Raw genomic sequence first — 13,845 nt, 5'->3', positions numbered from 1 at the left:
CAATATTTTTGCCTGGGAAATTCTATGGTCAGAGGAGCCTGGCGGGCTACAGTTCATGGGGCTGCAAAGGGTCAGACACGACTGAGCACAGCACATAAACATTCTATTGCGTTCATATCAGGAGGTGAAAACAGTGTCCTAATGTGTATGATTAAGGATTATAAATGTGTTCCTCTGTAGTCTTTTCACTTCTAATATTCCTGTTTTTACAGGTGGGGAAACTAAGGCCAACCTAGACGGGTATTAAAAAGCAGAGACATTACTTTGCCAACAAAGGTTCATCTAGTCAAAGCTATGGTTTTTCCAGTAATCATGTATGGATGTGCAAATTGGACTATAAAGAAAGCTTAGTGCCAAAGAATTGATGCTTCTGAACTGTGGTGTTGGAGAAGACTCTTGAGAGTCCCTTGGACAGCAAGGAGATCCAGTCAGTCCATCCTAAAGGAGATCAGTCCTGAATAGTCATTGGAAGGACTGATGCTGAAGCTGAAGCTCCAATACTTTGGCCACCTGATGCGAAGAGATGACTCATTTCAAAAGACCCTGATGCTGGGAAAGATTGAAAGAGGGAGGAGAAGGGGACGATGGAGGATGAGGTGGTTGGATGGCATCATCGACTCAATGGACATGAGTTTGAGTAAGCTCCAGGAGTTGGTGATGGACAGGGAAGCCTGGCGTGCTGCAGTCCATGGGGTCACAAAGAGTCGGACACGACTGAGTGACTGAACTGAACTGAACTGAAACGAAAGCCTAGAGAGTTAAATATTTGCCAAAGGCCAAACAACTAACTTAATAGAAGTAGACCTTTATTCCACCTGATACTCCCTTTCAAATATTCGCCTCAGGTGTGCAGACCTTCATCTGAAGATTTTCATGCATCAGAAAAAAATCAGAAGTGGTTCAGGATGGCATTTCTGCCTGTTCCAAGTAGAGTTTTTGTGACTAAGAAGGTAAGTCACAGCACATGTCTAACTGTGTAAAGTGTACACAGTAGTAAACTTTCAACTCTCTTGAGTGGTTCTGTTTTTTTCACTGCCAGTGTGATAGCTAAGACTTGAGAGTGAAAGCAATAGTCAGAGGGGCCCTAGACAGGAACCTAAGCCTGAAAACCTGGTAAATCCAGGATAGGAAGAGCGCAAGAAAATCTTTATAGCCTACAATGTGTGCGTGTGTGTTTGTGTGTGCGTACACAGTCACTCAGTCACATCCAACTCTTTGCGACCCCATGGACTGTAGCCTGCCAGGCTCCTCTGTCCATGGGATTCTCCAGGCAAAAATACTGGAACAGGTTGCCATTTCCTACCAGGGGATCTTCCCAACCCAGAAATCAAACTCCTGTCTCTTACCTTTCCTGCCTTGGCAGGTAGAGTCTTTACCATTGCACCACCTGGGAACCCCATAGCCTAAAATAGTCATTGGTTATTTAGTCCTAAATAATTTGTGTGTGAGTGTGTGTGTTCACTTTATTTCTTTTTGTACGGATATGCTTTGTTTTCCATTTTTGTTTTTACTTGTCTAATAAATACCTTCAAGTTCATACCAATTTGAAGAAAATGAGTTATGTAACAAAATAAAGGAAGTGAAAACTAGAGGGAAGTTACATTCCTCTAAAGCTTTCATAACTGAACAGATGCTGTGAAGTTAGTGATGCAAAAAATCTTCTACAAGCCTGGTTACACTTCACTGAAATATCTTGAGTTGCTTTATCTTTATGATGAGTCAAAGTGGACGATAGTGGCAAGATCACTGCTTTCTTTTTCAGTAACTTTCAGTGAACTGACAGGAATTTGCAAAAACAATGATGGTAGGTACATGACAAATTTTTCATGTAAAGCCATTACTTTGATCATTTTCTAATATAGTAGAAATGAGCTGATAGGGAGGAAGGAAGATTTATGACTAAAAGTTTCATGAAATGATGCCTTTACTTTGTAGGGGAGAAATGATATGATTAAATAAATTTCACTAATATTTAAATGCAGCATAGAAAAATAATCCCAAATAAACACAATACAGATAAAAATCAGGAATATTTTATTTAATGTGATTAGTACACCGTCTGTTCGTAAATTCATTCCAATCTGAGATGCACAAGAACAATTCCATATATCTGGTTAATTCTGTCTCCTTTGTTTTGATTGAATTAAATATTGAAAGTGAATCGTATTACAGTAATTCTGCTTTTCAATGAACAGTCATTTTTTAAATTGATTTATGTTTTGGTTGTGGTGGGTCTTTGTTGCTGCTCACGGACTTTCTCCAGTTACAGTGAGCAGGGGTTTCTCTCGTGGGGCACCGGCTCTAGGGCACACGGACCGCAGTGACTGCAGCACAAGGCCTCAGTAGTTAGGGCTCCAGGGCTCCGGAGCACGGGCTCAGTAGTTAGGGCTCCAGGGCTCTGGAGCACGGGCTCAGTAGTTATGGCTCCAGGGCTCCGGAGCACAGGCTCAGTAGTTACTGGGCAGAGGGTTTACTTGCTCCAAGGCATCTGAATCTTCCCAGACTAGGGATTGAACCTGCATCCCCTGCATTGGCAGGTGGATTCTTCGCCACTGTACCACCAGGGAAGTCTGTGAACAGTCTTATTTCATCAAAAAGAATCATAAATTTAATGTCTCCTAATCTTTTGCATCTGTGAAAAGCAAGCTGTAATATTTCATATTCTTTAATTACCAAGTATATGCAACTCAATTTCTGATTCAGAGTTTTTGAAGGCAAATGAATCCAACCAGATAGTTTTCTTGAATGCATCAATTTTTTTTTTTTCTGGGATACAATGGTTAAAAGTTTGAACCATGCCAGAAATAGTAAAAAAAAAAAAAGCCAACATATATCAAAAAATGTTGTTAAACACACTGGACATCAGGCAGTGAAGAACAGGCAATAAAGGATGTGAACCCTGAGTGAGAGGAAATGAACAAGGTGAGTTCTATGGTTGCTCCCTCTTACCACCTTGAGAGAATCTCCAGGCTCAGCATGGCTGTGGGGAACACAGGAAGAGCTTGGTGGGACCCTAGGTTGCATGAGAAAGAGCTGAGCGTCTGGTGAAACCACAGTGGCTACAGTTTGCAGCACAGCCTAACAGGAGAGAGCAGCACAGAAAGAGAACTCTAGAAATCTGGAAAGATGCTTGCTTGCTTGAGTTTTCAGGTGAGTACTGATCAGTGCACAATGGTGAGGAACTTGCCTGAGGCCAAGAAAAGGACCTCCTGAAGGTATTACAAGCAATAGACCCCAGCTCAAAGAGAGCTGGGGATAATGGCTGTGCCCACAAGACATATGGAAAAACCTCACTCACAGAGCAATGCATGCAGTACATAGAAGGGTCTTGCCCAGTTACGGGGAATAATTAGCCCTAGGCTGAGCACTGTTCTGCCTTGTATTTAAAACAAGACCTAAAAATACCAAATGGTTTCCAAGTTAACACACCAGAGCAAAAGTCTTATAGGAACACAAAACTATCTAGTATCTAGAAAGGTAAATCTTTCATTGCTTGGCATCCACTCAAAAATTACCAAAGATGCAAATAAGTGGAAAAATAGGACCCACAGTAAGGAGACAAATCGATTGAAACTGATACAGATGTTAAAATTTGCACACATTATACTGTAACCTCTCAAGTGGTGCAGAGGAAAAGAATCCGCCTGCCAACATAGGAGACTCAGAGACATGTTCCACCTCTGGGTCGGGAAGATCCCCTGGAGAAGGAAATGGCAACACACTCCAGGATTCGTGCCTGGAAAATCCCATGGACAGGACAGAGGAGCCTAGCAGGCTACAGTCCATGGGGTCACAAAGAGTCAGACATGACTGAGCAACTGAGCACACACTTTGCCTCTATTTTGGGGGGGCTTCCCTGATGGCTCAGGTGGTAAACAATCTGCCTGCAATGCAGGAGACCTTGCTTCGATCCCTGGGTTGGCAAGATCCCCTGGAGAAGGAAATGGCAACCCACTCCAGCATTCTTGCCTGGAGAATCCCCATGGACAGAGAGCCTGGTGGGCTTCAATCCATGGGGTCACAAAGAGTCAGACACGACAAATGACTAAGCACAGCATACTGTAACTATTCCCTATGTTTAAAAAGTTAAGTAGAGACATGTGAGATAGACCAAACTTCTAGAAATGAAAACTACAGAGTGTGGGATATAAAACACTGGGTGGATTAATGGCAGATTTGACACTGTAGAAGAAAAGATTTATGAGTCTGAAGATGTTACAATAAGAACTATCCAAAATGAAGCACAGAAACAGAAGACCAACAAGTAAGCTGTGAACCACTGCCTAATATGCCTATAATAGGAGACTAAGAGATATGGAAGAAACCTGAAGGATTTATTTAAAGAAGTAGCTAAAAAGTTTTTTTTTAATGACAGAAATTATAAATCCACAGACCTAAGGCGATTGATGAATCCCAAGTACGTGAAGCAGGAAAACAACTACCCCAAGCACATCATTATCAAATTGCTTAAAACCAGTGATTAAGATAAAATCTTAAAAAAAAAAAAAAAAACAAGGAAAAAAGGCACTGTTTCCAACATGAGAGTGACATCATATTTCTTTTAGAAAATAATTCAGTTGAGAAGTCAGTAGACAAACTTATTTAATGAACTAGAAAGAACCCTGTCAATCTAAAATTCTATGCCCAGAGAAAACACTCCAAAAACAAGCAAAATAGCTTTCTCCGGCAAAAGCTGAAAGAATTCATCCCTCGCAGATCCGTAATGCAAGAAATGTCAAAGCAAGTCCAGTCTTTCAGGCAAAAGAAAACACACTAGACTAGCAAACTGATCTGTAGCCGTGTTAGTTTACTGCCTACTATCTAATAATAGCTTTTACATTTTAAAAATGTTATTTAAAAAAATATCTCCAGAGATCATCAAATTCTTCTGGGGGCAAAACTGCCTCCGGTTGAGAACCACTGGCTCTTTACCCCTGTTATAATGCAGAGATTGTTGGATTGGATAAAAGAGCAAGACCTAATTATATGCTGCTTATACGACTCATGTAGGTTAAAAACAAAAGGAGGCAAAAAGAGATGTGATAGTGCATGCGTGCTAAGTCACTTCAGTCATGTCTGACACTTTGCAACCCTTTTTGGGACTGTAACCTGCCAGGTTGCTCTGTCCATGGGATTTTCCAGGCAAGAATGCTGGACTCGGTTGCAATGCCCTTCTGCAGAAGATATGAGGGTAAAACTAATTAAAAGAAATTTAAAATATCCATTGTTACTAGACAAAGTAGATTTCAGACCAAAGAAAAAATATTTCCAGGAGTAAAGAATGTAAAAGCTGTGACAGATTTTCTTTTTGGGGGCTACAAAATCACTGCAGATGGTGACAGCAGCTATGAAATTACAAGATGCTGCTCCTTGGAAGAAAAGCTATGACAAACCTGGTTCAGTATGGTTCAGTCACTCAGTCGTGTCCCACTCTTCGCAACCCCATGAACCGCAGCACTCCAGGCCTCTCTGCCCATCACCAACTCCCAGAGTCCACCCAAACTCATGTCCATTGAGTCAGTGATGCCATCCAGCCATCTCATCCTCTGTCGACCCCTTCTGATCCTGCCCTCAACCTTTCCCAGCATCAGGGTCTCTTCAAATGAGTCAACTCTTCACATCAGGTGGCCAAAGTTGGAGTTTCAGCTTCAACATCAGTCCTTCCAATGAACACCCAGGACTGATCTCCTTTAGAATGGACTGGTTGGATCTCCTTGCAGTCCAAGGGACTCTCAAGAGTCTTCTCCAACACCACAGTTCAAAAGCATCAATTCTTTGGTGCTCAGCCTTATGGTCCAATTCTCACATCCATACATGACTACTGAAAAAACCATAGCCTTGGCTAGTCAGACCTTTGTTGACAAAGTAATGTTTCTGCTTTTGAATATGCTATCTAGGTTGGTCATAACTTTCCTTCCAAGGAGTAAGCGTCTTTTAATTTCATGGCTGCAATCACCATCTGCAGTGATTTTGGAGCCCCCAAAAATAAAGTCAACCACTGTTTCCACTGTTTCCCCATTTATTTCCCATGAAGTGATGGGACCGGATGCCATGGTCTTAGTTTTCTGAATGTTGAGCTTTAAGCCAACTTTTTCACTCTCCTCTTTCACTTTCATCAAGAGGCTCTCTAGTTCCTCTTCACTTTCTACCATAATGGTGGTGTCATCTGAGAATCTGAGGTTATTGATATTTCTCCCAGAAATCTTGATTCCAGCTTGTGCTTCTTCCAGCCCAGCGTTTCTCATGATGTACTCTGCATAGAAGTTCAATAAGCAAGGTGACAGTATACAGCCTTGACGGACTCCTTTTCCTATTTGGAACCAGTCTGTTGTTCCATATCCAGTTCTAACTGTTGCTTCCAGAACTGCATACAGGTTTCTCAGGAGGCAGGTCAGGTGGTCTGGTATTCCCATCTCTTTCAGAATTTTCCACAGTTTATTGTGATCCGTGTAGTCAAAGGCTTTGGCATAGTCAATACAGCAGAAATAGATGTTTTTCTGGAACTCTCTTGCTTTTTCCATGATCCAGCAGATATTGGCAATTTGATCTCTGGTTCCTCTGCCTTTTCTAAAACCAGCTTGAATATCAGGAAGTTCACGGTTCACATATTGCTGAAGCCTGGCTTGGAGAATTTTGAGCATTACTTTACTAGCGTGTGAGATGAGTGCAATTGTGTGGTAGTTTGAGCATTCTTTGGTGTTGCCTTTCTTTGGGATTGGAATGAAAACTGACCTTTTCCAGTCCTGTGGCCACTGCTGAGTTTTCCAAATTTGCTGGCATATTGAGTGCAGCACTTCCACAGCATCATCTTTCAGGATTTGAAATAGCTCAACTGGAATTCCATCACCTGCACTAGCTTTGTTCGTGGTGATGCTTTCTAAGGCCCACTTGACTTCACATTCCAGGATGTCTGGCTCTAGGTGAGTGATCACACCATCATGATTATTTGGGTCGTGAAGATCTTTTTATGTACAGTTCTTCTGTGTATTCTTGCCACCTCTTCTTAATATCTTCTGCTTCTGTTAGGTCCATACCATTTCTGTCCTTTATCGAGCCCATCTTAGCATGAAATGTTCCCTTGCTATCTCTAATATTCTTGAAGATATCTCTAGTCTTTCCCATTCTGTTGTTTTCCTCTATTTCTTTGCATTGATCGCTGAGGAAGGCTTTCTTATCTCTTCTTGTTATTCTTTGGAACTCTGCATTCAGATGCTTAAATCTTTCCTTTTCTCCTTTGCTTTTCTCTTCTCTTTTCACAGCTATACTACACTGCAATAAAAAGGAATCACCTATTGAAGCAAACCATGACATAGGTGGGTTTAAAAAATAATTATGCTGAGTGAAAGAAGTCAGACAAATGATTCCATTTATATAACATTCTAGGAAATGCAAACTAAAGACATAGAGACCAAAAGAACTTTAATTGCCTGGGATGTGGGGACAAGGGTGGAGGGGCAGGGGAAAGAGCAGGAAGGAGGCTTTCCCAAGATACCATGAGACTTGGGGATGGGGAAGATTTTCATTATCTTTTTTCAGGTGACAGTTTCTTGTGTTTATACTTCTGCCAAGACCTCAAACTGTACATTTTAAATATGTGTGGTTCACTGTATGTCAGTGATGCCTCCATAAATCTGTTACAAAAGTTTGTGCCAGAAACGTTAGATGTACAATATCTTTCCTTCATGGACTTGCCTGGTGGTCCAGTGGCTAAGACTCCACACTCCCAATTCCGAGGTGAGGTTTCAGTCTCTAGACTGGGAAATAGATTCCCACATGCCAACTAAAGACTCCACATGCTGCAACTAAGACCCAGCACAGTCAAATACATGAATATTTTTTTTAATATCTTTTTTTCAGTTTCAGAAGCTGACAAGCTGGGCAGATGGGCTGGAGAAGGATATTGGGTCTCATCTTCCCAGCCTTTCGACCCTTCCCCTAAAGTCGCACAATAAAACAGTTTGATCCCCACAGCAGATATATCTTTCTTTCAAAATATCTTATTGTTTTCCATATGTTGTGAAAATTGGGGAGTACTAATATCTTGTGTGGAGGTGATGGAATTCCAGTTGAGCTATTTCAAATCCTGAAAGATGATGCTATGAAAGTGCTGCACTCAATATGCCAGCAAATTTGGAAAACTCAGCAGTGGCCACAGGACTGGAAAAGGTCAGTTTTCATCCCAATCCCAAAGAAAGGCAATGCCAAAGAATGCTCAAACTACTGCACAATTGCACTCATCTCACACGCTAGTAATGTAATGCTCAAAATTCTCCAAGCCAGGCTTCAGCAATACGTGAACCATGAACTTCCTGATATTCAAGCTGGTTTTAGAAAAGGCAGAGGAACCAGAGATCAAATTGCCAACATCCGCTGGATCATGGAAAAAGCAAGAGAGTTCCAGAAAAACATCCATTTCTGCTGTATTGACTATGCCAAAGCCTTTGACTGTGTGGATCACAATAAACTGTGGAAAATTCTGAAAGAGATGGGAATACCAGACTACCTGATTTGCCTCTTGAGAAATCTGTATGCAGGTCAGGAAACAAAAGTTAGAACTGGATATGGAACAACAGACTGGTTCCAAATAGGAAAAGGAGTCCGTCAAGGCTGTATATTGTCACCTTGCTTATTTAACTGTATGCAAAGTATGTCATGAGAAATTCTGGACTGGAAGAAACACAAGCTGGAATCAAGATTTCTGGGAGAAATATCAATAACCTCAGATATGCAGATGACACCACCCTTATGGCAGAAAGTGAAGAGGAACTCAAAAGCCTCTTGATGAAAGTGAAAGTGGAGAGTGAAAATGTGGGCTTAAAGCTCAACATTCAGAAAACGAAGATCATGGCATCCGGTCCCATCACTTCATGGGAAATAGATGGGGAAACAGTGGAAACAGTGTCAGACTTTATTTTGGGGGGGCTCCAAAATCACTGCAGATGGTAACTGCGGCCATGAAATTAAAAGACGCTTACTCCTTGGAAGGAAAGTTATGACCAACCTAGATAGCATATTCAAAAGCAGAGACATTACTTTGCCAACAAAGGTTCGTCTAGTCAAGGCTATGGTTTTTCCTGTGGTCATGTATGGATGTGAGAGTTGGACTGTGAAGAAGGCTGAGTGCTGAAGAATTGATGCTTTTGAACTCTTGAGCATCCCTTGATGCTCTTGGAGAAGACTCTTGAGAGTCCCTTGGACTGCAAGGAGATCCAACCTGTCCATTCTGAAGGAGATCAGCCCTGGGATTTCTTTGGAGGGAATGATGCTAAAGCTGAAACTCCAGTACTTTGGCCACCTAATGGGAAGAGCTGACTCATTGGAAAAGACTCTGATGCTGGGAGGGATTGGGGGCAGGAGGAGAAGGGGATGACAGAGGATGAGATGGCTGGATGGCATCACTGACTCGATGGACTTGAATCTGAGTGAACTCCGGGAGTTGGTGATGGACAGGGAGGCCTGGCGTGCTGCGATTCATGGGGTCGCAAAGAGTCGGACACGACTGAGCGACTGAACTGAACTGAATACCTTGTGTGATTACTGTCATGACAGTAATGCCTTTTGGAACCTTTAAATACATTTGTATGTTGAAATAAAACCCTGTAGTTGTAAAGAAAGTTCATCGAGAATGCTGAAAATATCATTTATCTATGTCATTTTATGACTTAGATATTGTCTTCAGAAATGTTTGCAAAATAACAATTATTTTTCAACTAGAAAAAATAGTCGACCAAATAGTACTAAATATTTAATTTAAATAACTATATCCCTGTGTTTTTTAACACCTCAATGAAATTACCAGAATCATATTCAGATAACAGAATTTTGTTATATTGTATGTTAGTTGATAATTATTGAAGCTGATAATTATTGGTGCCTGACAGTGTTCATTATACCACTGTCTCTATTCTTATTTTCATTTGAAATTTTCCATCAAAAATATTTTTTAACTTTTATTACCAGCAATACATTATCTGAAATAAATATATCTAATTTAATTTTGTGTGATGTTATAGTTAAACAACATAACATATCTTGTTTGAACTGATCTTGCTGTATATATCCAACAAACTAAAAATGTTATGCAGTTTATTTTCATCAAATTGGGTTTTGAAATCTCTGTGGACTTGTGATAAGTATTGCTTCTAAGTGTTTCACAATAGTAAAACATAAATGAGCTACTGTGTTAGCACTCTGCATTTTTTTATTAGATTTTTAATTTATACACACCATATCCAAACATGCTGTAAGAAAACATGTGAATTATTTTCTGTCTCTCAGTGTGCTTTAATGACAATAGTAAGGTTTAATCACTAACAATGCTTAGACTGGGATCTTGATGTATCTGTCCCCTTTCCTTATCAATAAATTCAGCAGGTTTTGTCCAAGGAGATTTTTAATTTTGAAGATGTTACACTTCTATTTTAAAAATATCTTTGACAATTTGATAAACCTACATATTAAATTAACTTCATTATGGGAGTTCCCTGCTGGTTCAGTGGTTAGGGCTTCATAGTTTCATTGCCAAGGGCCCAGGTTCAATTCCTGGTTAAGGAAGTAAGACCCCACAAGCCACACGGAGTAGGCAAAAAGAGAAAAAAACTTTATTATAATCTTTTGTATTACACTTTTTTTCTGCTTTAGAAGGTGTCATGAATGAGGTCAAAATATGCTGTTTAAAATAACTATTTTTCCTTATTGTTTTTACACCCCAGATCCAGTAGGTGAACAGTTTTCACTTAATCATTCTTTATTCTTATTGCTTAAAAAATATGATGTAAGTTCAATTTGTATTCATTTGATTAAAATATTACAAGTTGCTGCTGCTGCTAAGTCGTTTCAGTCGTGTCCGACTCTGTGCGACCCCATAGACGGCAGGCCACCAGGCTCCCCCGTCCCTGGGATTCTCCAGGCAAGAACATTTGAGAGGGTTGCCATTTCTTTCAATGCATGAAACTGAAAAAGTGAAAGTAAAGTCGCTCAGTCGTGTCCGACTCTGTGCGACCCCATGGACTGCAGCCTACCAGGCTCCTCCGTCCATGGGATTTACTTGTGGCAATAGGTATATTCCTTGCTCAGACTTTGAGTATGTTTCTCTGGCATTTTCTATGAAAAAGACTTGCTGGTTTCAGTCCACAATTAGCTTGTGACCTGTTGTTTTTAAAAGCACTATATTATGACTTTTGACTTGTATTTAGAGGCAATATGAGACTTTGCTTAGTCTCATATGAATATAATGATGAGTCTTTCCACATCTACATATCAAATGTGCTTAGTCGCTTAGTCGTGTCTGACTCTTTGTAACCCCATGGACTGTAGCCCACCAGGCTCCTCTGTCCAGGTGGATTCTCCAGGCAAGAATACTGGAGTGGGTTGCCATTTCCTTCTCCAGGAGATCTTCCCAACCCAGGGATCAAACCCAGGTCTCCCACACTGCAGGTGGATTCTTTATCATCTGAGCCACCAGGGAAGCCCAAGAATACTGGAGTGGGTAGATTATCCCTTCTCCAGGGGATCTTCCCAACTCAGGAGTTGAACCAGGGTTTCCTGCATTCCAGGTGGATTCTTTACCAGCTGAGCTACCATGGAAAGCTCTACGTGTCAAATAGGAGGGTCAAATACATACTTAGTGTGTGATTCATGAAGACCGTAAGTTGTTTAATATCTGTTAAACCTTTCACTTTAACAAATATTGAATACCTATACAATATGCCAAGTGTTATGCTAGGCACTTTTGCATTGTTTTCTCATAGATTGTCATAAAAATTATCGAGCTTGTCCATGACCGTGTAGTTGTTTAGTGAAAGAGACAAAGAACTACGAAATGTAGTCAAGTGCCCTTTGCATGACACCATGATTCTAACCAGTAAGGCTGAGATGAGATTTTCATGATTAATACTTGCAATTTGTAACAGTACTAATATTGTTGAAATGTTCACATTAAAATGTTCAGCTTTGATAAGCTGAAAACACTACCAATGTTTAAAACCCTAATCTAGTTAGCAATTGGGTGAATTTTCTCCATTAATACCACGTTGCCTAACAGGCTGCAGTGTCATCAGAGCAACAACAAATCCCATATATTTAAAATCTGAAAGGTCAAATCAACCAAAGTGATTTGCAATACAGAAACAACATAATTAAATGGTCTTTTTTTGTTTTTTTAAAGAAAAGATTGTGTCAACAGGAACTTGATGCAATTCTGACTGCAATTGGCCATAAGGAAAATGGATCACTTCCTCTTTCTTCAGACCATAGGGTGTGGCGTGTGGTTGTGAACAATTAATTCACTTGTGACCCAGATTTCTTCAGAAGATTCCTCTGGAGAACATAGCTGCATGTATACTGATGACTACAGTCTTCAAGATATATTGTTATATTGACTAAGACAAAGCCATGTAGAAAAGAACCTTTGTCCTTTTCTCCTAGAGAGCCCAGACCCCTTTCTCCTTCTTGAGGGCTCCAGACCCCTTTCTCCTCCTTCTCAGCCACCCTGGACTCCTTATCAACCTGTGAGGGGAAGCACACTGATTGAAACCTCCCACCCTGCCCAGGCACCATAGCAAGAATTTGCATGAGTTATTTTATGACAGGAGATCCTGATAAGGAATCAGATTAGATCAGTCGCTCAGTCGTGTCCGACTGTTTGCAACCCCATGAATCGCAGCACGCCAGGCCTCCCTGTCCATCACCAACTCCCGGAGTTCACTCAGACTCACGTCCATCGAGTCAGTGATGCCATCCAGCCATCTCATTCTCTGTTGTCCCCTTCTCCTCTTGCCCCCAATCCCTCCCAGCATCAGAGTCTTTTCCAATGAGTCAACTTTTAGCATGAGGTGGCCGAAGTACTGGAGTTTCAGCTTTAGCATCATTCCCTCCAAAGAAATCCTAGGGCTGATCTCCTTCAGAATGGACAAGTTGGATCCCCTTGCAGTCCAAGGGACTCTCAAGAGTCCTCTCAACACCACAGTTCAAAAGCATCGATTCTTCGGCACTCAGCCCTCTTCACAGTCCAACTCTCACATCCATACATGACCACAGGAAAAACCATAGCCTTGACTAGACGGACCTTTGCTGGCAAAGTAATGTCTCTGCTTTTGAATATGCTATCTAGATTGGTCACAACCTTCCTTCCAAGGAGTAAGCGTCTTTTAATTTCATGGCTGCAGTCACCATCTGCAGTGATTTTGGAGCCCCCCAAAATAAAGTCTGACACTGTTTCCACTGTTTCGCCATCTATTTCCCATGAAGTGATGGGACCGGATGCCATGATCTTCGTTTTCTGAATGTTGAGCTTTAAGCCCACGTTTTCACTCTCCACTTTCACCTTCATCAATCGGCTTTTGAGTTCCTCTTCACTTTCTGCCATAAGGGTGGTATCATCTGCATATCTGAGGTTATTGATATTTCTCCTGGCAATCTTGATTCCAGCTTGTGTTTCTTCCAGTCCAGTGTTTCTCCTGGTGTACTCTGCATATAAGTTAAATAAACAGGGTGACAATATACAGCCTTGATATACTCCTTTTCCTATTTGGAACCAGTCTGTTGTTCCATATCCAGTTCTAACAATTGCTTCCTGACCTGCACACAAATTTCTCAAGAGGCAAATCAGGTGGTCTGGTATTCCCATCTCTTTCAGAATTTTCCACAGTTTATTGTGATCCACACAGTCAAAGGCTTTGGCATAGTCAATACAGCAAAAATGGATGTTTTTCTGGAACTCTCTTGCTTTTTCCATGATCCAGCAGATGTTGGCAATTTGATCTCTGGTTCCTCTGCCTTTTCTAAGTCCAGCTTGAACATCAGGACGTTCACGGTTCACGTATTGCTGAAGCCTGGCTTGGAGAA

At 41.1% G+C, this 13,845-nt stretch overlaps 1 long non-coding RNA gene across 2 annotated transcripts; it reads left to right on the top strand.

Annotated features, from left to right (window-relative positions):
- Window positions 1-335: 335 nt before the first annotated feature.
- Window positions 336-13,193, top strand: LOC133249880 (uncharacterized). Of its 2 annotated transcripts, XR_009737154.1 has the most exons (4): window positions 336-950; window positions 1,763-1,804; window positions 11,556-11,646; window positions 12,167-13,193. It is a non-coding gene; the product is annotated as an uncharacterized LOC133249880 (long non-coding RNA). The 2 variants fall into 2 exon arrangements; XR_009737153.1 differs by lacking the exon at window positions 336-950 and having other exon boundaries at window positions 968-1,804.
- The last annotated feature ends 652 nt before the right edge of the window (window positions 13,194-13,845 follow it).

This window comes from Bos javanicus, chromosome 6 (genome assembly GCF_032452875.1).
Source record: "Bos javanicus breed banteng chromosome 6, ARS-OSU_banteng_1.0, whole genome shotgun sequence".
Lineage (NCBI taxonomy): Eukaryota > Metazoa > Chordata > Mammalia > Artiodactyla > Bovidae > Bos > Bos javanicus.
This window is presented reverse-complemented; position numbering and strand designations above follow the sequence as displayed.